The 23834-nt window shown below is 42.7% G+C and overlaps 1 long non-coding RNA gene across 1 annotated transcript; it reads left to right on the top strand.

The window, feature by feature from the left end:
• Positions 1-2992: 2992 nt before the first annotated feature.
• Positions 2993-23389, top strand: LOC142071411 (uncharacterized). The gene is made up of 3 exons (XR_012667443.1): positions 2993-3239; positions 4967-5512; positions 20663-23389. It is a non-coding gene; the product is annotated as an uncharacterized LOC142071411 (long non-coding RNA).
• Positions 23390-23834: the final 445 nt, after the last annotated feature.

Below are 23834 nucleotides of genomic sequence, written 5' to 3'. Positions count from 1 at the left end.
CTTCAAAAACAGACTCCAATGAGAAACTCCTGAATTGGAATTAATTTGCAAACTAGATACAGTTAACATAGGCTTGAATAGAGACTGGGAGTGGATGTGTCATTACACAAAGTAAAACTATTACCCCATGTTTATCTCGCCCCCCCTCCCTCCCCACCACTACCACTGTTCCTCAGATGTTCTTGTCAACTGCTGGAAATGGCCCACCTTGATTATCACTACAAAAGTTTCGCTTACTCCACCCCGCTGTCCCGCTGGTAGTAGCTCACCTTACCTGATCATTCTTGTTACAGTCTGTATGGTAACATCTATTGTTTCGTGTTCTCTGTGTATATAAAATCTCCCCACTGTATTTTCCACTACATGCATCCGATGAAGTGAGCTGTAGCACACAAAAGCTTATGCTCAAATAAATTTGTTAGTCTCTAAGGTGCCACAAATGCTTCTTTTCTTTTTGCGGATACAGACTAACACGGCTGCTACTCTGAAACCTGAGAAAAATAAGATATCATGAAGGAACATGTATAAACAATATGCAGCTGTTGCTTATTATTGTCTGTAATAAAGGTATAAATGCGTGCTCTAATTGTTTTCTTCTGAGAGACCTGCCTAGGTGGGGGAAACCCTGTGTCCTAGTGCACTCTCTCCCTCTGTGCAATTGCTTGAGATAATAAAGTGTATCTGACTGGCTGCACCCAACCTGAGAGTGAGAACTGTGGTTTTCTCTGACAATTTGGGGGCTCATCCGGGATGGCAACGCCCGCAGAGACAATGGCAGCTGCTGCGGACCGTTCCCCTTCAAACCCCATAGTGCCACAAAAGAGGAAGAGACCTTGTCATAAATATAAAGGGAAGGGTAAACCCCTTTAAAATCCCTCCTGGCCAGAGGAAAAATCCTCTCACTTGTAAAGGGTTAAGGAGCTAAAGGTAACCTTGCTGGCACCTGACCAAAATGACCAATGAGGAGACAAGATACTTTCAAAAGCTGGGAGGAGGGAGAAAAACAAAGGGTCTGTGTCTGTCTGCATGCTGCTTTTGCCGGGGACAGAACAGGAATGGAGTCTTAGAACTTTTAGTAAGTAATCTAGCTAGGTATGTGTTAGATTATGATTTCTTTTAATGGCTGAGAAAAGAGCTGTGCTGAATAGAATGACTATTCCTGTCTGTGTACCTTTTTTGTAACTTAAGGTTTTGCCTAGAGGGATTCTCTATGTTTTGAATCTAATTACCCTGTAAGGTATCTACCATCCTGATTTTACAGAGGTGATTCCTTTACTTCTATTAAAAGTCTTCTTGTAAGAAAACTGAATGCTTTTTCATTGTTCTAAGAGCCAAGGGTTTGGGTCTGTGGTCACCTATGCAAATTGGTGAGGATTTTTACCAAACCTTCCCCAAGAAGTGGGGTGCAAGGTTTGGGAGGATTTTGGGGGGAGAGACATGTCCAAACTATCTTTCCCAGTAAACCCAGACAAAGTTTGGTGGTGGCTGTGGAAATCCAAGGGCAAAGGGTAAAATTAATTTGTACCTTGGGGAAGTTTTAACCTAAGCTGGTAAAAGTAAGCTTAGGAGGTTTTCATGCAGGTCCCCACATCTGTACCCTAGAGTTCAGAGTGGGGAAGGAACCTTGACAGACCTTTTGAAATCTCTATTGGGGTATCGGAGGAGGACTGCCCAGGAGGCCATCTGTCCCTTTTGGGCTTATGCCATCTGAACTTATTGGTTGTGCAAGAAGACCAAGCGCAGAGTGGTACTGGGGATTTGTTTGCCGCCCCCAATAAGGTTCATGTATAAGGTTAATGCATTAGGTTATTGCACCGGTGCTGAGGGGTTGTTACTGCCTCAAAGGTTGTATTAAGTCTGAATATAAAGCATTAAGGTTATTGTACAGGAGATGCATCATGATGTGAAGATACAGAGGCCTTGGGGGGGGGGGTGGGTTAGTGTGAATGAGGGCCACCGAAAGATGCCCAGAGCTCCCTGCAAAGCTGTAAGCTCATGACCGGAGATATCTCTAACACAAGCTCAGTGGCTGCATCTTAGTGGATCGGTAAAAGGTTCGACCTAAGGTGGCTGTCTCTGCATGGCATGACCGGCGAGGGGTCTGCCTGGGTCTAGGATTGTGTGACCCCATTTCTCCTCCCCCTCTCCTCCCTGTTTGAACCACTGACTAGTCTAATCACCTCACCGGAGGCAATTAGAGTACACAGCATCGTCACTCTGAGATTAGCCAACACTCTTTGCTGAAGAGGGGTGTAGGAAGGTCATGGACATCCTCGAAAAATGTTTCCTGTGTGAGTGCCCGAGGAATGGTGTGGTAATTTTAGCTTTATAAGCCGCTGACTCAGCAGACAGGATAGAGACGTGTCTTAGTTTATGAGCCGCTGCAGTGGACAGGGCACCCCCACATGCTTAGAGAATGGGTGGAAATCAGTCTAAGACCGTTCCCGTGCCACTGAAGGGCACACCTGCTTATTATATATATGTGTATTATAGTTCTAGGATTTGTAAGTACTTAGAGGATGGGAATTTTTACATGATGATTTATCTAAACAATTACCTAATTTATCTAAAACAATTAAACTAGAAGGTACCTTCAATTTAAATAAAATCATACACCTCAGAGGAAGCCACAAAGAGACTCCATGACTCTCGAGTGAGGAGTCTGAAGGACTCCCAGGCAAAATTCAAATGCAAATGCAGGATTTAAAACGAAATGTAAAGCATCCGGATGCCTCTGTACCCAAATTATTTTTTCTTTATATTCTTTATATATTCAATTAGTTAAGCCTGAAGTCAAGGATGGAAAGGAACAGGTTAATTTGAAAAGGCAGCTTGGCCTAGAGATAAGGAGAAAGCTGCTTTGCGTCCAAGGGCAAGAATCAACACAGATGATGCCAAGCACAAAAAAACCCTGCTTTCAGCCCAGCTGGCTGTGAAGAAAATATAGATAAAGGTAAAACAAAGGCAAATAAGTTGCAGGACTGAGATTACATTTGCAAAGGTTGGACACCCAGTGAGACCCAACAGTCTGCCTTTGCAACCCTGGAGCCGATGTGGTTTGGGGACATTAAAGAAGCCACAGGCAGCCGGCCTGGACTGGAATACCTCCCAAAAGCAGAAGCAAGTTGGAAATTTTTGCAGCGTATCTCTGAACAATCTGTGCACAGGATAACCTCCCATCCATCTCTCTCTCTCTGTCTCTCCTACCCCCGGGCCTGGCCAGCCTGGGAAGCTTGTTTGTGAGTATAAAAGGGGGGCAGGGTTTGAGCATTAACGTTTTTTTTCCTTTTTCCTTTGAGTGATGTGAGAACGTTCTCAACACTCTCTGTTGTTTATTATTTATTAATGAAGTTTAAAATTCAGTCACATGGTGTGTTCTCTTCATCTCTGCCCTATGATCCTGTGGTCTTAGCCTGATCAACTAAGGCACAGGCAAATTGGTAATGAAAATCTGTCATAGTTTTAATGGAAAATTGAGGAGGGGGAGAACCCTACAGAATGCACACCATCTATCTGTTTTGCCATTGATATTTCACATTTGCTTTGTTTGGCACAGTTGGTATTACATGTTAAGAATTACATGATTAAAGGTGAGCCGCACCTCAGCTACAGTAGGTCTGAGAACCAGAGAGGGATTTAGCATTCCTCTCTCCACTCTAGTCGGTGATGATAGAGTGCAACTGATAGCTTTGGATCCAAAAGGAAGCTGGAAAGCATTTGTGTTAATGTAAATTACAAGATTGATAAGGCAGAAGTTACTGAAACTAGGTATGCCTATGAAACAAACACAAGAAAATATGGGGTAATTCTTCTGTTTTGCCTGAAATCAAAGGATATTTGTATAAAAAGGAGATATTTTAAGCAATGACTGACTGCCCAGAAGGGATAGATGTATGTTCTTTTTGTTTTTCAGAAAATCAGAGAAAACTGGTGCCAGCTGAAAAGCAATCCAACATATCATGAATTTACTGGCGCAATAGGAACTATGTTATGTGTTCTATGTCCTGTCTTGTGGTGTTTGTCTTGTGGCCAAAATTGTTGTGTTTAATATTTTCATACAACAGTCTAGTTCAAAATCAAACAGAAGGGTTAAATCAAAATGCAGATACTTGTTTTATTCAATTTGGAACACAAAGTGTTTTGGATAATATCAGGAAATGTGATATACTAAAGTTTAATGCACTTGCTAAAGCAAAGAAAAATTGTTGTTAAAATTGCACACCAACAGACTTTGAAAACAACAAACACATGAAAAGTTAACCCACTCCCCATATTGCACATGGGATCCTTCTGGCTACCCCAGATCTCTAGCCAGAGGGCTAGGAAGGGAGGAAAGCTATTGGACACCAGAGGTTGTACCAAGTGGACTCCTCAAAAGTGGGTCCTGGCTTGTTGCTCCAAAGCTCTCTAATAGTCATTTTACTAGAAGGGTGTATGTGGCATACATTGAACAATAAGACTAAAGTGCTGTATAATGGAGAATGTATACGTGTTCATTTTTGGAAAAAGGTGTGTGAGTGGAGAGTGAAAGTTTCCGTTATAGATTAAAAGAAGCCAAGAAGGGGAAAAGAAAAAGAACAGAGGACAAGTTAATTCAATGCTGTAGCTGGCAGGCTTGGTCCAAAGATAAGATGCTGACCCACCCAAGGGCACTGCTCACAACTAGGATTTGGCTGACAGCCAAGAAAGAAGGTTTCAGAGGAACAGCCGTGTTAGTCTGTATTCGCAAAAAGAAAAGGAGTACTTGTGGCACCTTAGAGACTAACCAATTTATTTGAGCATGAGCTTTCGTGAGCTGTAGCTCACGAAAGCTCATGCTCAAATAAATTGGTTAGTCTCTAAGGTGCCACAAGTACTCCTTTTCTTTTTCCAAGAAAGAAGGGGGCTTGAACGTGCCCAAGCAACTGTGAGATCTGCAAAACACTGCCGGACATTAATGAAATGTGTTAGGTCTCTGTATTTACAGGTGAAAGAAATCCTGCTCCAAGAATCCTGAGCAAACCTGCCATTCATTAAAACCAGGTGACTTGGTCTACATAAAGGTCCATCAATGAAAGACTACTCTGGCCCCACGCTAGCAAGGCCCTTATTAAGTCCTGCTAACTACCAACACCTCTGTGAAGTGCCAAGGACTGACTGCCTGGACCCATGCTTCTTACTGAAAAAAGACCCCTCCGCCTCGAGATGACTTCACTTTGACTACTGATTAGCCTGCCCCTCCTTCTGGGTTTTTTCTTTCCTCCATTTGGACAGCAGGGGAAAAGGACAAGGTGAAGTGCTAGTAACCTCTCCCTTGTCCACTGACAAAGCTAACCTACATTCAGTATTTGCTAAAGAAAGCAAAACACTACAGGTTGACATGCTGGTAACCTCTCCCCTGTATGATGCTGAGCCATGATTGCTTCAGGAAAGAAGAAGGAATACTCGCTCCGCTGAAATTGCCAAAGTCCAGGACTTCCTGATTACAAAAGACATTAAGAACTGACCCTGGTGAAGAAACAAAGAATTACAGGTAGGAAGGAACTTGTGGGACCCATGCTTGGGAATGAGGTAGTGATTGGGTTTTGGGGTTTATTTCACAGGCTGCACCCTGTGTTTTTGGATAAGTATCTTCAGCATGTATTGCCCTTCCTAATTGGCTTTCAGATGACACACATACCAACGGTGCCTCGCTGCCCCTGCCCCCAACATCTCCTACACTATACTACTACCCCTATAATACATCCAAATACAGGTAATGCCATATATTCTGATGAAACCCAGTGGCCAAGGCCTTTATATATTTTAGTGATTAAGTATTTAAATTTTGTTTGAAAATTTTATTCTTGAGGTTCAGGATTTAGTTACCCAATTAGTAATCAATCAGACTCCTACTCAGAGAGTGTGTTCTGCCACTGGAAATTTTATCTGTATTAAGATGGTCCCAGTAATTAATAATCTAACCTGTACCATATTACAATATACCTCTCCTATGCTATTAATGTTAATGCCTCTTGAAAGTACCAGAGAATAGTTAAATAACAGATGTGGTATAGTTCTGTACCAAAAAGAGATGTAGCATTAATCACAGTCCATCGATATCCTAATACATTAGGGACTATCAAATTCACGCTGCCCTTGTCCAGTTTTCAGATCACCTCTACATATCCAATTTGCTCAAGAGTGGCTGTCATTAGGTTAGCATGGCAAAAATGGCATAGGTCTCCCCTAGGAAGAAAAGAGATTTAGCTGGACATTTATGGGATGGTGCCAATAGCGCATCAGCAATTTGGGATATCCTTAAGGGCCAACAACATGATGAAAAATTAGGGCAACTAGGAAAAAGCCACTGGTCTTATTACTGGAGCACAGCTGAGCCAGGTGCAAGCAGGAGTTGGTGTATTATATGTTATCTCCACCCTTAGTTCAATGACCCATGCCCAGCTGTTAACAGAGATGGTACTGAATATCACTGAGACTGGGAAGGCATTGCAGTGGGATCTGGCTTGCTCAGAAATCCAGGATTTCCTGAATGACCAGCTGATGGCCATTCAGAGTGATCTAGAGCATCAGGCTTGGCCCACTGCCCTTACTAGAGTTTCAGGAAACCATCTGATTTGTGGCCATGGAGACATACTTGGAGATTTTCAGGATGGATGTGCAAGTACTCGCAGTGCTCCTTCCAAGCATATGGGCCGGTAGGAGGGGTGTGGGCTCCCACATATCGAATCCTGCCGGGTCCATGGGGAAGATGCATGTGGGATTGGATTATTCTCCATGAAATCTGGGAGATTAGACCACCTGGTATGCCTAGCTGATTTGTTGTTAGTGCTCCTGGAATAACACCTGATATTTGAATTATTGGATATTAGGGCCCTTAGAACCCCTGCAGCTTATTGAAGCAAAAAAAAAACAACATTGAAGCAATGTCCATACTAACCATGCTTTGTCATTGTATCCAATTAAAACCCCTAAGGTTGAAGTATTTGATGTAGAGTTTGAAATACAAAATTTAATGAAAATGGAAGTTTTAAAATTGATAGTTGTGCTGGAAGCACAAAAGGGGAGAAGTGTGGAAGTAGATAAAGGGAATTCGGATGCAGGCTTCTGAAATGAGCAGGAGTCAGGCTAACTCTAGCTTTAATAACACGAGATTTGTAGAAGCAGGGATAGTGTGAAGTGAGTAGGAAAAGAACTGTGAAAGAGGCTGTTGTGACCTTGTATTAGATAAGAATAGAATGTAGACTATAAGAGAAATTGGTGAGAAAAATACATATTCCTTCATGATATCTTATAAACAATATGCAGCTGTTGCTTATTATTGTCTGTAATAAAGGTATAAATGCTTGCTCTAATTGTTTTCTTCTGAGAGACCTGCCTAGGTGGGGGAAACCCTGTGTCCTAGTGCACTCTCTCCCTCTGTGCAATTGCTTGAGGTAATAAAGTGTATCTGACTGGCTGCACCCAACCTGAGAGTGAGAACTGTGGTTTTCTCCAACATAGGCTTTTGTCTGAGTATTGTGATGCAGCTGGGATTGGGAAGTTCTATCAATAGTCAAGGTGACTGTAGGTAGGGTTGCTTAATTTTTTTGCCCATTACTATGTATGTGTCTGCAATGTTTGTTGATGTGCATTGTGCTCAAATGCTACGATTTACTGCCAAAATTAACTATTTATTTTTTCATAAATTTCTAATACCTACTGTAAGCATTACTCAATGACCAAATTTCCAAAGTGTAAAAACTGAAATATAGGTATAGGGGTAAAACTTCCAAGTGCCTCAGGAACTTAGGAATGCGTCTCATTGAAAGTCAATGGGTCTTAGGCACCTCGGTCTGACTGGATCTGGTCTTTTGTGACTTAGGCTCCTAAGTCCCAATTTTAGGCACCACTGCAATCCACAAACCCCAGGCTTGGCTGTCACCTAACCCTGTAAGCAATAACCTCACTCAGAGCTAAATTTTTGCTATCAAAGTTCCCTAGGTGCCTAAAGTTCTGCCTCTGGGCATGCACATTCCTGCTTCACTCTGTATCTGAATGCCTATCTCACACCTAAACCCCAGCAAAATCTGCAAACTGGGGAATGATAGGCATTTCTCTGCCTATCTTGGATGCAGGTGTGTTCAGAGCACACTTACCTCACACAGGTTTCAGAGTAGCAGCCGTGTTAGTCTGTATTTGCAAAAAGAAAAGGAGGACTTGTGGCACCTTAGAGACTAACAAATTTATTTGAGCATAAGCAAGGTGCCACAAGTCCTCCTTTTCTTTTTACCTCATACAGTATCTGGGGGGTTGGGGAGGGGGAGGAGAAGGTTGTGGTCTCCCTTATCACTTTTAGATCAGTGTTCAGCATAGTCTCTTAGCAAATTGGATGTGGCAGACCCTGCCAATTCCCCCCTTGCCTGATGAGAAGAGATTTAAACAATGATTCCACACCTCTCTGAGGGCTCTAACCACTGGACTATGGAGTGATTCTTATTAATGCATCAGAGAAAGTATTTAATTATTCAATTATTTAATCAGAAGTGGAACAACTTCAAAAAGAGCAATTAAGGGAGACCCATATCTATCCCATAGTCCAGTGGCTAGGGCATTCAACTCAGAGGTGCGGAACCCTATTCAAATCCCTTCTCATCAGGGGAAGTGAACTGGGGTTTGTTACATCCCAAATGAATACCCAAACCACTGGGCTAAAAGTTATAAGGTTCCACCCTCTCCCCCAGCCTTTTTGGGTGGAGTTAGGCCACTGCTCCTGTTTCCAGCTGTGGATTGCAAGCAGAGCTAGGCACCAAACTCTGTGAGAAGAGTGAAGCTTAGGACATATTTCTCTGGTAAGCATCCTCCATTGGCTGGTTTACGCAGTTCCCCATGTAGCATGCTGGCTTGTGTCGATTACAGGCTTAGGCATCTATCTCTCCGCATTCATTGTACAGGGAACTTAGGTATATAACTCAGGCTTTGTGGAACCCATTGTGGTTCCAGTGATTTTTCTAGCAACATAACCATTGCAAGGCCTAACCTTTAAGTTCTTGTGTATCTAGGACTAAGGTGTGTTTAAAAATAGTATCCATATTCATGTGATAGTCCAATGAAACTCAAAATTGATTTTGAAGGATATTTTTTTTTTAAAAAGTTCCTGTCAGGTATATTACTATGAATGTCTAACAGAACTGGTTGATCAGAAAAATATTCTAATTAGTCAAATGTGACCTTGAGCTAAGCATAGAGATGTAGAATAGTCCATATCATGCAGCCCAGTGCCTTTTAGGTTTAGTGCACAGTGAACTAATCCATCTGTTTGCAGATTTTTTTTATTTTTCTTTTTGGTCCCAGGATAACACTTGGTTAAAAGACACACAGTTTGTCCTTCAAGAGAAATTATCCTTTCACTTCTTTAATGCTGTAAATGATAAAAATCCAAGAGCAAATCAGTCCATGCATTAAAATTTAGGACCTCTGCTTTGGTTTTATTTATCAATTACATGGGTATCCAGAGGTTAAAAAATATAGAATAAAGGGCCTGATGTGGCAGTCCTTACACAGGCAAAATTCCCATTAACCTCAGTCATATTTCTTAGTATGCAAAGAGCATGCCATCTGTTGCTTTTTGTGCATCTTCTGTAAACACATTTATGTTACAGATGGAATAGAATCAAATCCTGGGTCCAAACAGCTCTGGATTTTGATAGTCCTGTATCTTTCACTTTTATATACAGTGACTTCCTTTGCAAGGAATTAATACTACTTTAGATTTCATTGTAATAAATAAATATGGGAATTGTGGACCTGATCCAAAGCCCATTGTCATCGATGACAAGACTCTCAGTTACTTCACTGGGCTTTGGAACAGGTTATAAGTAGTAACACTATCAAGTTTATTCATTCAGATTTATTTTTGTTTGTGCCTATCGGTTCTTGACACAGTACTACAGTTAAAATCATGACACTTACAAATGGTGGCCACTGTCAGACTTCAGTCTCTAATGCCTCCACGAGCTCCCTTTTTTCCAAATTCCAGACATTTTGCCCTCACTTTCTAGGCCATTCAAAGCTCCACTGCTCTCTTCTTATCCGCTCTTGACTTTTAGCGTGTAACATTCCCATCATTCTCCGCTCTGCCAATGACAATAGACTTTTGTACATTTCTTTGATAGCCTGCTTTGTGCCTTTTCTATGATGCCCCCTAAGTTTGGGCTTCCTTCACTAGAGCTATCTCTTCCTTCAAATCCATCCTCCAAATCATTTTTTCCATTATACCTAAAAGTAATTTAAGGCTATTTTTATGGTAGGTCAGAATTTTATCTTCTGCAGAAAATGTTGACTTTTAATTGAAAACTGAAAGAGGTGTGAGGGTTTGAATTTCCAGTTTTTCAGGGGAAGGAAATTTAAAAATTTTCTAGGAAAGCAAACTTTCCACAAATGTTTCCATTTAGTTGAAAACCCAGTTTTCCATCAAAATAAGTTTAATTAGAAATTTTTCTACTGAGCCTAGCTGAGGCTCAGTTTGGCATAACAGTACTGAAGTAGATTGTAACCCTCTCCCCTACCCTTCTAATATAAATTGCCTTCTTTGGCTGTTAGTTCATTGGACAAGGGACCATGTCGTATGTGTTTGCATGGGTCCTAACAAAATGGAACTTCTGGGCCCTACATTAGAATAAATAATTTGTTGATGATCAAATCACTAACCAGAAATAGCACTGTTATAAACCAGTAACACAGGTTGGTTTTCTAATTGTGAATACTAGCAGCTGACACTTTGTGCGCAATTCATAGGCTCAGATTTGTTTGCACAAAACCTAAAAACAATTCTGAAAGTAAACAAACCTGTAATCTATTCAGACATTTTCTGAAGAGGGAAAAGGGCTAATTTTAGCAAATAGATTGCTGATACTGTAGTTAACTGTTCACCCACCTCTAATATAAACATTATGCAAGAACTAATTGCTAAACATATAAATATAAACCACAATCCTGCAAGTACTTACAGTGGAATGTTCAAAAACACCTAGCTTTGGACTAATTGCTCCACCTGATGTCAATGGGAACAAAATTAGGTCAACCCAGTACTTTTGAAATTTTGCCCTTTCACACCGCATGACTTTTTTTTTTTTTCATGACAATATCCCATTGTCTACTCTTGATAGTTAGGGTGATAATCTACGTAAGTGTTTTCAGTATTGACCCCTAAATGGCTAATCATGCAATAATAGAAGCTTTCGTAAGTTGCAGCTATTAAACATATGTCAGTATTATAGTTCGTAAGTTATCAATGGATTTTAATAAACATGAAAATGACAAGTTGATCCAATTCAGACATGATCTTTGATGATGTCTCTAAAACCGTTGTGCTCTGTTCTTTGTTTTATAGACCTCTATTTAAGGGAGTAACTTGAGGCAAATGCACATTTGTTTGACAGTAAACAAATACCATCAGGTTATGACATCTTACTAACCTTGTAAAAGTTATTGTGTCAGTCTAATTAATTAAACACATTTGCAAACAAAGCCTTCAGATTATTAACAATAGTTAATGGTTTGTAGCATTGTTAACACATTCACTCTAATGCCACATAGATATTAAGACGTTAATAAACAGTTGTCACAAACATATTAAAAGGCATGTTATAAAAAGGCAGCCAGCTGCGAATCAACAGAGGGAGTTTCTCCTGGGGGGGAGCCCACTGAGGCTTTCATAGTGCAGGCTTCTCTGAGTAGTTACTGCAACAGCTGAGAAAGCTCTTAGAAGGAAGGTAATATGGATGGTGAGCAATCAGCTGTTGTGATCTGCACAGGATGTGCCATGTTTGTCTTTCTTCCACAGGACAGAAGAGATTTTGTCTGTACAAAATGCAAGCTGATCTCCATATTGGAAGAGAAGGTTCACGGTCTGGAGCAACAGGTATCGACCGTGAGTTGCGTAAGAGAAACTGAAGATTTCCTGGACAGAAGTCAGGATATGCTTCTATGGGCACAACTTTCTGAAGAATCAGAGCAGGCTGCACAGCGGGGACATGGGGACGGTGAAGAAATTTGGCAGCATGTGACCTCCAGAAGAAGAAAGAGGAGCATCCATGTACCAGCAATGCAGATACAGGAGAGCAACCATTTTCAAGTTCTCTCCACAGGTACTAATACGGAGAGTGAACTAGATGATACATCTGAGGGAAGGGAGCAGAAGGAGACTCCACCAATTGGAAGGCATGAGATGCACTGTCCTAGGGATGGGGGTTCCACGACCCCCCCAAGAGAACAAGGCAGGTGGTGGTGGTGGTCGGGGACTTCCTACTAAGGGGGACTGAGTCCTCTATCTGCTGTCCTGACTGGGAAAACCTAGATGTCTGCTGCTTGCCAGGAGCTAGGATTCACGATGTGATGGAGAGACTGTCGAGACTCATCAAGCCCTCAGATCGTTACCCCTTCCTGCTTCCACGTGGGCACCAATGATACTGCCAAGAATGACCTTGAGAGGATCACTGCAGACTACGTGGCTCTGGGAACAAGGTTAAAGGAGTTTGAGGCACAAGTGGTCTTCTCATCCATCTTCCCTGTGGAAGAAAAAGGCCTGGGTGGAGACCATTGAATCGTGGAAGTCAACGAATGGCTGGTGGTGTCAGAGAGAAGGCTTTGGATTCTTTCACCATGGGATGGTGTTCCAAGAAGAAGGATTGCTAGGCAGAGATGGGCTCCACCGAACAAAGAGAGGGAAGAGCATCTTCGCAAGCAGGCTGGCTAACCTCGTGAGGAGGGCTTTAAACTAGGTTCACCGGGGGAAGGAGACCAAAGCCCTGAGGTAAGTGGGGAAGTGGGATACCAGGAGGGAGTACGAGCAGGAGAGCACAAGAGGGGAGGAATCCTGCCTCATACGGAGAAAGCAGGACGATCAGTGAGTTATCTTAAGTGCCTGTACACAAATGCAAGACGCGTGGGAAACAAGCAGGGAGAACTGGAAGTCCTGGCACAATCAAGGGATTATGATGTGATTGGAATGTAACCCCTTGGGGTTTAGAGAGCATGGCCCCTTTAAATCTTTTTTCCTATTGGGGAGGGGGATCAGTGAGAGAAAGGAAGGAAACTTGGGGGTGTTGCTCTGGAGCCCAGGGAGAGAAGGGCTGCAGCAGGGAGGCCCTGGACAAAGTGAAGGAGAGAGAACCTGCCTGAAGCCTGGAAAGGACAGGGCAGCAGACTGGGAATGGCCCCGGACAGGAGCCAGGAGGAGCACTGTGCCAGGGAGGAATTGCCCGAGAAGGACAGGCGGGAGCTGGACCCAGTATCACTGCTGCCCATAGCTGCATGGGGCTGTAAGTACTGGAGCTGGTGACTCTGGATTGGGAATAAGGAGGGAGGTTTCTAGGTAGTTAAGTGAGGAGGTTGTCGCTCTGTGTGGCTTTGCAGAGAGCGGCAGAAGAGGGCACTGGAGGTGCCTGTTGGGGAAATTTCACTGGCACCAAAGACAACCAGGAGCACCCAAGCCAGAGCACTGGACTGGAACTTTGCTCAGGACTCCTGAACTCTGGGTGCAGGCACATTGCTCAGTGTCTGCCCTTTCAGACTGTGCTACCACTGGGCCTGTGGGGCCTTGGTTTGGATGCAACCCTGTTCTACTGCTCCCCCTACATTCCCCCTTGTTTTCTCCTCTCATCCCTCTGTAAATAAATATCTCCCTTTGTTATATCCATTGTATGTAGCATTCATACAAGGTTCATGCACTTGGCAACATTCAGGGCACACCCGGAGTGTTGTGTAGGAGCAGTGCACACATGGCTCCTCTCAAGGGCATGAACCTTGGAATCTCGCCCAGATGACATGAACCGTGGGAAGCCTCCCAGGACTGGCTCAAGGCCCGAGAGCAAGGAATGCGGTAGATAGAAATTGGTAAATAAGAATGTTAAACAAAGCCAGTGTATTCATTTTATCTGTTGGAGAATGTAATGCGCGGGGGGAGAGAAAGAATAAAGGAGAGGGTGAAAAGCTGACAGGGGCAGCCCGTTGGCAGACCAGCCTGCTTGCTTGCTTAAAGCTTTGTGCTGTCTTGTATGTGGACCGCAACACATTGTACTTTTCCTGTGGGTGGGTGTGTTCACTCTGTGGGGTTTGGAACAGGTGCCCCTGGGGTGGAAGGAATTTTTCCTGTTGCATTCCTGTGTGTGCCGTCTCTTAGCCAGAGCTGCTTGCAGAGCAGACTCCATCTTGGCCAGAAGGGCACTAAAGTTACAGGAATAACAGAGACTTGGTGGGATAACTCACATGACTGGAGTACTGTTATGGACAGATATAAACTGTTCAGGAAAGACGGGCAGGGCAGAAAAGGTTGGGGAGTTGCATTGTATGTAAGAGAGCAGTATGACTGCTCAGAGCTCCGGTACAAAACTGTAGAAAAACCTGAGAGTCTCTGGATTAAGTTTAGAAGTGTGAGCAACAAGTGTGATGACCTGGTGGGAGTCTGCTGTAGACCACCAGATCAGGGGGATGAGGCTTTCTTCTGGCAACTAACAGAAGTTACTAGATCACAGGCCCTGGTTCTCATGGGGGACTTCAATCATCCAATATCTGCTGGGAGAGCAATACAGCAGTACACAGACAATCCAGGAAGTTTTTGGAAAGTGTAGGGGACGATTTCCTGGTGCAAATACTGGAGGAACCAACTAGGGTCAGAGCTCTTCATGACCTGCTGCTCACAAACATGGAAGTATTAGTAAGGGAAGTAAAAGTGGATGGGAACCTGGGAGGCAGTGACCATGAGATGGTCAAGTTCAGAATCCTGACACAAGGAAGAAAGGAGAGCAGCAGAATATGGATCCTGGACTTCAGAAAAGCAGACCTTGACTCCATCAAGAAACTGATGGGCAGGATCCCCTGGGAGAATAACATGAGGGGGAAAGGAGTCCAGGAGAGCTGGCTGTATTTTAAAGAATCCTTATTGAGGTTGCAGGAACGAACATCCCGATGTGTAGAAAGAATAGTAAATATGGCAGATGACCAGCTTGGCTTAACAGTGAAATCCTTGCTGATCTTAAACACAAAAAAGAAGCTTACAAGAAGTGGAAGATTGGACAAATGACCAGGAATGAGTATAAAGATATTCCTCAGGCATGCAGGAGTGAAATCAGGAAGGCCAAATAACACTTGGAGTTGCATCTAGCAAGGGATGTTAAGAGTAACAAGAAGGGTTTCTTCCGGTATGTTAGCAACAAGAAGAAAGTCAAGGAAAGTGTGGGCCCCTTACTGAATGAGGGAGGCAACCTAGTGACGGAGGATGTGGAAAAAGCTAATGTACTCAATGCTTTTTTTGCCTCTGTCTTCACGAACAAGGTCAGCTCCCAGACTACTGCACTGGGCAGCAGAGTAAGGGGACGAGGTGACCAGCCCTCTGTGGAGTAAGAAATGGTTCAGGACAACACCTCTACCCCGATATAATGCGGTCCTCGGGAGACAAAAGATCTCACCACATTATTGGTGAGACCAAGTTATATCGAACTTGCTTTGGCCCCCCGTTGCTTGTTCTCTGACCACCTGCTCCAAAGACACCCAACCCCCCTGCTCCCTGTCCCCTGACTGCTCCGACCCCTATCCACACCCCTCGCCTCCTGACAGGCACTCACCGGCAGTGGTGGGAAGTGGAGCAACACAGCCCCAGCCCACTCCACTCTGCCACCTCCCAGCTGCAGCACTCCACTTCCCGCCGCCGGTGAGTGTGGGGAGGTTGGGGAAAGGACGCCCCACGCACTCACCGGCGGCGGGAAGTGGAGCGCCACAGACCCATCCCACTCCGCTTTCCTTGCCCCGGCTCCAGACGTGTTGCTGGGGGTGGGGTTGGGGAAAGGTCCCACAGTCCCCTGTGGCGGGAAGCAGAAAGCCGCGGCTGGGAGCTGGCGTAGTGGAGCGGGCTGGGGCCGGGCTGCTCCGCTTCCGCTACTGCCGGTGAGTGCGGGGGGCATCCCCTCCCCCCAATTAACGGCTGGGGCTGGGGTGAGGGAAGCGGAGCGGCCTGCTCCCAGCCCTCCACTAATCCCCTGGGCCACTCTGGGACTTTGGGCCCCCCAAAAGTGCCCCCCCACAGCTCCTGCCTCCCAGACTCTGGGGGGGGAGCCCCTGAATGCCCCCAAGACCCTCTGCACCTTATCCAAACCCTCGGCCCCGGCCCAGCCCGGCACCCTTAACACACTGCTCAGAGCAGTGTGTCAGACCTTTACCGCGTTGTATGCGAACCTGCGGGGTAGAGGTGTATTTAGAAAAGCTGGACGAGCACAAGTGCATGGGGCCGGATGCGCTGCATCCAAGCGTGCTAAAGGAGTTGGCAAATGTGATTGCAGAGCCATTGGCCATTATCTTTGAATACTCATGGCAATCGGGGAGGTCCCAGATGACTGAAAAAAGACTAATGTAGTGCCCATCTTTAAAAAGGGAAGAAGGAGGATCCGGGGAATTACAGGCCAGTCAGCTTCACCTCAATCCCTGGAAAAATCATGGAGCAAGTCCTCAAGGAATCAATTTTGAAGCACTTAGAGGAGAGGAAATTGATCAAGAACAGTTTTCAGGGTGGCTTATAAATGGATGTTACCCCCAAAAGCACCATACACACACATGTTGCAACAGAAGCTGGCACTGACGGTAGCCAGAATGAATATACAACCTGCAAGCTACTTCTCTACTCTTCATACCACATGAGACCACACCTGATTTGGGGCATTTAGGATTTCCAAATTCTCCCTTTTCCTCCCCCCCCCACAGATCCATCCCAGGAGAAACATTGGTCTAGATCAATATTTCAAATATCTTAAGCTGTAAGACATGAAAAAAAATCTCTTACTTGTTCTGCAAAGTGCCTAGTGTAGTGTGGGAATTCAGTAATTGTTAAATAATCACCAATGTGGCCCTGTAACATTTTCTGCTGCCTTACTATTTATGAATATAATTAATCCACTACAGGTGAGCTACACCTCACCTTTGACTGGATAGTTTTTCTTTTCTAGTTCACTGCCCTGGACCATAAATTCTCCAAACATATTGCTAGTACATTTTCCTCCCTCTCTCTGCATCATGGACTGATTATGAAATGATACACTACTTTCCTTGCATAATATGGCTCATTAATCTGATACATGGGTAGCAAGTCAAAAGAGAGATTTTTAAAGTGTCATTGCTTTCAAAGGAGGGGCAGCTAGCTGGGTACTAGTAAAACAACAACCAAAACAGACTATTAAGTAAATACATAGACATATGGCAATGTAAATTTCCAAGGATGTTCCAGCAATGATAAATATTTATGGAGAAAAATATACATAGGCTGACAAGGATTTCAAGCTAAAGCAATTGGGAAGTTGGGACCTGATCCAAACTCTACTGAAGTCAATGGGAAGAATCCCATTGACGTAAATGATCTTTGGATCAGGCACTTTCTCAGCCAACTTGTAAAGGAAATTTGTATTTGGAGAGAGAAGGGAATTGAAATACTCATGCAATTGAATTGCTTCGAACAGCATGACAATATCAATTTCTCCCAGTTAACTCAACCCTTTAATTATTCTATCTGAAAACTGTTATATTTCCTTCCCTCCCTCCAGCTGGGGATTTGATTCACTCCTTGTGTGTGTGTGGATGTGTGAAAGGAAATGCCACAAATTTTCATACTGTGCCCAAACCCTCACAAGGCATACATTGACTAAGTCTTTTTGCTATTTATCCTTGCTGCCATCTGTTAGCATAGTAGTGTATATCAGGATGGTTGGATCTCTATGTTTAGATGATAGACTATGTGCAGCCAGTAACTGGTGATCTTGTAAATCAGTGAGAGCACAATCTTTTGGGTGGGGAAATCTGAAAGAAGAGAATAAACTTTATTACACATGCTGAAAGATACGGTGTTGTCTGAGGAGAAACCCTTAAGCAGCAGAGGCAATGGAATACATGGGAGATAACTTTTCACCACCATGTTCATTGGATTAGATGTTCATGGTTCATTGTATTAACATGAACTCTGTGTCCAGTGTTCTGTGTGTGGTGCTTGCAGTTTACCTAATTGATTTTATAGTCAATTTTGAACCATTGGTAAGAATGTTGAATTGTAAAGGGAATCTGGGGAGCTTCATAAAAACTGTTCTGAGGTTGTAAAAATGTATTTAACAGGGAAATACTAGTCGAAACAAGTGCATATGAAGGCAGTCCGATCGCTCTGTCAGTCACAGAGTTATAGGGAAGGATAGTTATAGATGTTGTGGAGGAATTTGCTTGGGACCCTGCCCGGGGTCTTCCCAGTGGAGGGATGGGAACAATGAATTCGGAAGGGATGAGGAGGAGATGAGGGAGTCTGTCATGAGTAGGAATGGCTAACATGATATCAGAGAGAGTGTATGTCTCTTGATAGAAAAGTTTATTCTGTAGGGAGCAGCGCATTACAGGGTTCTAAGGACACTTCCTTTGTACCTTATCCTATTTTCTGCTGAAATTTCGAAGATAATCAACAAACAGAAGCAAATTTGTCTCCAGATTATCTAACACTAATGTGGTTTCCCTCATTTAAAAAAATGTCAAAAGGAAACATTTTTAAAGAAATTGAAACTTTCAGTTCATACAATTTGTAGAAGCCAGCCCATTCTGGTGAAAAGCTTCATTTTTGACAAATCAGCATTTTGCTGAAGAAATCCCAACCAACTTCAGTGAGTACAAATAGCCATGAAAATGTGTAGAAAGCTGGCAAGTAAAATCTTGGGTTGCTTCTGCAAATGGTAGATTTTGCATGCACAAATGAGCGTGCCTGCAATGGTAGCAGACACACTTTTTAGAGGTCCACCAAAAAGAGGTGCTGAAAATCCTTTTGTTTGTTCCCTAGGATTACTTGGAAGGACATGTGACTCACTGCAATATGTATTTTTAGTTTCCTTCTTGAGACCAATGTTCTTATGTGAATTCTGCTTCAAAAATGAGAAAAATTATACCACCAATGGAAGAACTTTATAGCAAATCTAAAAAAATTATGCACCTTTCTTGGAAAACATGGCAGTTATTGTCTTGGTTTTAGAGATGGAGTCTTTTTCCTTGGCACCTTTAAAAAAAACAAAAACAAAAAAAACCCAGGGTTTTCAGTATATTCCAAAAGAAAAACAACTGTGCATTAGAGAGGCAATCTAACAGAATAAACATAATTCACTCTATCCATTGGGCTTTTTTGTACAGCAAGAATAACCTTTTGATTTTAATCCAAATGTAATGTGTAGAGTGTCTATGAGGTTGACTACATATATGTGGGACTATCCGAAATGACAGGATCTAATGTAACTTGAACTTTTGCAATGCATAAATCATGTCAGAGGTAGGACAATGCTGCCATTTTTCCAAAGGTAAAAAGTCCTGGCTGTGGAATACACATGCTTCCAGAAGAGTATGAGATATTTCAGTCTCTCGTCTCATTCATTTTGATTTATAAATACTAAGCTTATTACTAATGTGATAACTTTTCATTAAAACTGAAACTGGCTCAAATTCAAGTATAGAAGCCAACAAAGTAAAATGAATTACACTCTTCCAAGTCAAAGTCATTCATTATTTGCTTTAGAACAGAATAATTGCTGGTAATATCAATTCATTTCAGGGTTATTTTTACCGCTGGCCATAGCATAATATCTGAATGGCTTCCATGTAAAATAGATAAGCAACAGTAAAGTCCTTAGTTGACTTCATGGAGTCTTGTCCCTTTTCAAGTGATAAAGGGGTTGGGCATCTTCTGGGAGCTGATTTTGCAAATGTCATTCGGGTTAGCATGGCAAAGGCTTAGCAAATAAGGAAGGTTTCAGAGGATTTCCTAAAAGCGGTCATACTCTAGATTAATCTGATCTTTTCCAAAACATCCTTCCACACATCATACTCAAATCTTCTCAATTGAGGCTGTGTTGTCCCTTGGTGTCATACACTTTGTAATGGCCTGGACACATTATGCAGAGCTGGATGGGGAAAGGTAACTCCCTTTCGCAGAGGATTTTGTTATATTGAAATGTGAGTCTGTTCAGACTTAGAACAACTCCCCCTCCCAACATTTCAAAATTCTCTGCAAATGAAAATGGAGCCCTAGCTCCAGATTAGTCTTCTTGGTAGGCTACCCCAGAGATAGAAACCCTGGGATCCTGACTCTGGGATAGGGAGGGATAGCTCAGTGGTTTGAGCATTGGCTTGCTAAACCCAGGGTTGTGAGTTCAATCCGTGAGGGGGCCATTTGGGATCTGGGGCAAAAATTGGGAATTAGTCCTGCTTTGATGAGCAGGGGGTTGCACTAGATGACCTCCAGAGGTCCCTTCCAACCCTGATATACTATGATTCTATAGTCTGCCTAACAGTCTCCCAAAGAACTGCTGGCCTGGGAGCCAGGGATGATGAAGACCCATGAGCCAAAGAGCCAGGGCTTCCAGTCTCTTGGCTCCCCATCAGCCCACCAGGTGGACTGCTGAGTGGCTGGAAAACTATAAGCCCATGTTTCTGAAGATCCAAGCAGGCAGCCAAAGTAGCAGGAACCAAAGCAGGTTTGGGGTTCCAGAGGAACTTCACTGAAACCTAAGCATCCCCACAAAATATTGCTGATTTGTCAAAATCTAAAACTTTGAATTGGGTTGGGAGCTTTTTCTGGGGGTAAGAGGCAATAGTCTGCAACTGTATAAGAGAAAAGGAAAGGCCACATGATTTTTATCTATTACAGAGGAGATACTGCTGGTGTGGGTGTCTCAGGAAAGATGGATCTGAGTTCTTGGAACTGGACCGTGCTGCAAGGATTGACCTTCGGGTAAGAGATACCTTATTAGACAGGCAAGTAACTTCATAATAAGCATAGGCTGTAGTTTGGGTCTCTTGTTTTTCTTTTAGTTGTAACCTTACGATTCTAAATTCTTATACTTGCTTTTATTTGAAACTTTATCTCAAGCTCTGTTATATAAACTTCAATTTGGTTTTTCTATAAACCTAAGTGATTTGTGCTCAGGAGAGGGTTGGACTGAAGTGAAACCAGGGCACTGGGAGTCTCTGTTTCTATGGAGGTAGCGAATCCATGTACATAGTGGGTGTCCAGAAGATAAGGGACTGGGCACCTGCGTGTACCCAAGTGGGGTGCGTATATTGCTAGCCTGCAGAGAGAGAGAGAGGAAGTAGGGCTTGTGGAGCCCAGAATGAAGCACTTGTGTTGCCCACAGCTGCAAGCTGGGGAAGCTTTCCCCGGGTGGACGCAGACAATACTGTCTCATGATGTAAACAGGTGGTAATGATTCATCCCAGACATCTCAGGTAACCCCAAAAAAGTGTCACACACTGGATAGAAGATATCTAGGTGTTGTATTGCTGAGTGGTCCACTTCCTTTGAAGTCAGTATGGAACTAACTTCCCAGCAGTCTGTTAAAGTGTATTCTGTTTCTGGAGGTGGTGCCCATCCACTGAGTTGAGGTGGTGTTTGTTGTCCTTTAAAGTTCTCATGGCACTAAATACAAGAATAAAAGTGTTAACCCTAGTATATTCTGCCTAATCCAACCCTTCCCCCCCACCCTCTTCTTTTTCAGTTGGATATGTTGTTCTACACTCTGAGCCCTGGGCTTTTCTGTAGTGTTGCTGCGAGCCGTTAGACAGTTGCCATTGGATAGCATGTTTGTTTATTTCAGAAACAGATGTCCAGTCTAACTGAAATGCTTTAGAAAAACCAAAAGATTACATTTAAGTAATAATTCAGTTTTACCTCTGCTACCTTTAAGAACATCACCAAAACTGTCTCCGAAGCAATTTTCTATGCATGTTGCCTGTGGCAGATCTGGGTTACTCTTTTTGCAAGGCTGAATGAAGCCATGGCAGATCAATATAGCAATAAAGTATTATACATGTATTTTATTTTTAACCCCAAGAAAGCACAGCTGAAATGACTAAACTCTGAGTGTATTAAGGATATTTGATAAAGATGAGTGCACAAAGTTGCCTTGTAAAGGAATTGTGCTTCAAAGGCCTAAACTGGAAGAAACAAGCAGTTCCAAAGTATCTTATTTTCGTGATAACTTTTAGTTTAAAATCTCAATTATACTAAGCATTTATAAAGAAAAAGTATATTGTTGATGTTTCAGTGAATGTTCTTCTGTATCCAGTAATGCAGAGCAAATTAAGGCAAAAGGAACAGTTTAAGAATTTGGAGAAGAGATTGGAGAAATGGAAATCTAATTGCAAAGAGCTGAAGATGTTTGTACAGTACTTCTGAGTATCTGATTACAATGGTAACTATTTTAATAGAAAATTCTTTGAGCCTTCAACAGAGGGATACCACAACAATGGTCACCACTGCTGGCTGTAAGGAAGCTTTTCATAGTATTGAGGAATTATACAGATTGACATCTCCTCATAGTGAGGTAGAGGTATCTGCTGAGATCAGGGTACATGCCCAGTGTTTACCTTCAGGAACTGCTTTGTGTGCTGCCCATGTTGCAGGTGTTGTGTTGCAAAAGGTTGTAAATTATATAGGACTCAGATTCCTAGACAAAGATTATCATGAATGGCAGAACCAGACTTAGTGGTTTTTGTGTAAGTGATGTCTCTCCACCATTATCACACCATTATGAATATGAACAGGCCTAGTCTAAGGAACACACTTTTTTCACACCTGCACAGAATTAACCCAAAGTGTCTTACTATGATAGATGCACTGCATAATGTATTCAACTCAGTGCTAGTTGCTTTTGTGCCTGGAATAGAATGCATATGGGGTGTGATTGTTTTGCTTTGCTCTGGACAGTGGTTACTTGGATGTTCGCTTGTCTTTTTGAGGAAAGCTCTGAGATACAAAACCAAGAAAAAAAATGAACTGTCTGCTGTTATAAGGTATTCAGAATTTCATTGTGATTTTTAGTGTTCGCAAAACTGTATTTGTGTTTAAAAACAAACTACAAAAAGACACTAAGTTTAGTGATCTACTTTAGATTGTGTGTGCAGGGAAAGGTGGTGGTGGGAGGCACTTAAGCCTGTATTAACCTATGGGGAAAACGGAGACTACTGTATGTCTCACAACTATATTTTGGGGACAGACTTGCAATTAGACAGGTATTCTCAGAGTGAAATTAAGTTGTGTCATGTATGCATAGCAATAGAATAGGAAAAGCTCCTAAGGGCTTTGTACTGATTTACTGTGGTCATTGTTTTAACATGCTGATGCATTGAAATTAGAAACTGATCTTTTGATTAAATAGTATCTTTCGTTCATAACTTTCACATTTGTCAAATTTAATGGGGTTATTATGACATGTAGTTACTTCTAGTTACCTTGGGTGTTAGCCAAATGTTGCTTAATGTAACAAACAATTTGGGGTGTACATTTATGGAATAGAGAAGCAATTAGTTGGTTTGTTACTACTTGAGATGATTGAAAAACACTGTGTTTTTTTAATGAAAAACTTTCTTCAAAATTTCAGGTTTGTTCCCTCCACCCCCCCCCCCCCCCAAAAAAAAAAAAACCCAACAAAAAACTAAAATCCGATGGTAGATCTGGGTCCATTCCAGATACCCATCCCCTGTCGCAAGAGAACCATCCATTAATGGTCACAGCAATGTTGGAGACAAAACATCAGCAAACTTCCCACTAGACTGATTTGTAATGAATAATTCAGTATTACAGAATGAATCAATGCCAGAGCACCCACATAGATTAAAGGTGAAATTTGTTAAATTTTTTTCAGAAGGATTTGTTTCTCTGGCTTCAGAAAGAGAAGCTGCCCAAGAAGGCAGAGAGTTGGTTACCATATATTTTGTGAAAAAGCTCCAAGAGACTCTGCTGTTGCTATTGATTTTATATGGAAGGTTCTCGGAAACCAATGTGATGGGCATCAGGATAAGACCCTGAGATACTCTCCTGG

This window comes from Caretta caretta, chromosome 3 (assembly GCF_965140235.1).
Source record: "Caretta caretta isolate rCarCar2 chromosome 3, rCarCar1.hap1, whole genome shotgun sequence".
NCBI classification, from domain to species: domain Eukaryota; kingdom Metazoa; phylum Chordata; order Testudines; family Cheloniidae; genus Caretta; species Caretta caretta.
This window is presented reverse-complemented; position numbering and strand designations above follow the sequence as displayed.